The sequence below is a fragment of the Apium graveolens genome, chromosome 8 (genome assembly GCF_009905375.1).
Source record: "Apium graveolens cultivar Ventura chromosome 8, ASM990537v1, whole genome shotgun sequence".
Classification (NCBI taxonomy): Eukaryota; Viridiplantae; Streptophyta; class Magnoliopsida; order Apiales; family Apiaceae; genus Apium; species Apium graveolens.
In genome coordinates this window covers 192,491,967-192,492,708 of record NC_133654.1, presented here as the reverse complement: position 1 = coordinate 192,492,708, position 742 = coordinate 192,491,967, and the positions used below count along the sequence as shown (strand labels likewise).

At 43.9% G+C, this 742-nt stretch overlaps 1 non-coding gene across 1 annotated transcript; it reads left to right on the top strand.

Moving 5' to 3' along the window:
- The first annotated feature begins 402 nt into the window (after positions 1-402).
- Positions 403-509, top strand: LOC141682238 (small nucleolar RNA R71). Its single transcript, XR_012559639.1, has one exon. It is a non-coding gene; the product is annotated as a small nucleolar RNA R71 (small nucleolar RNA).
- The last annotated feature ends 233 nt before the right edge of the window (positions 510-742 follow it).

The following is a 742-nucleotide window of genomic DNA, read 5'->3' as shown; positions in this document are numbered from 1 at the left end:
GTGTCTGGAACTGGTTGCTGCGATCTCTGAAAGTTTCTGACAAACTGAGCTGATTCACTAGATATATTGCATTGCTCCGTCGCATGCGAACCTGCACACAGCTCACAAACACTGGTTATCTGATTAACACCATCGTTAACCAGAGAATAGATCTTCATAGACAACACCTTTAGTTGAGCAGTGATAGCCGTAACTGTATCTACTTCAAGAACTCCTTCTACCCTGCCCTGTGGTAATCTCTGGGTTGGATACTGATATTCATTAGTAGCCATCAGTTCAATTAGCTCATAAGCTTCCTTATAGCTCTTTTTCCATAATTTTCCACCCGATGCTACATCAAGCATGGGTCTTGACTGTGCTCCCAAACCATTGTAAAAACAATTGATGATCATCCAATCATGCATGCCATGATGAGGACACTTTCTAAGCATCTCCTTGTAGCGCTCCCAAGCTTCACATAGAGTTCCTCCCGATTGCTTCGCAAATTGAGTAAGAGCATTCATGAGTGCAGCTGTCTTCACCATAGAGAAGAATTTAGTAAGAAACTTTTGAGCAAGATCCTCCCAAGCAGTGATAGAACCTGCTGGTAGAGAGTGTAACCAGCTCTTAGCCCTGTCCCTCAGAGAGAATGGGAACAGTCTCAGTTTCACCGCATCCTCAAACACACCATTGAACCTGAAGGTGTCGCAGATCTCTATGAAATCCCTGATGTGCATATTTGGATCTTCCATTGGAGCACCCA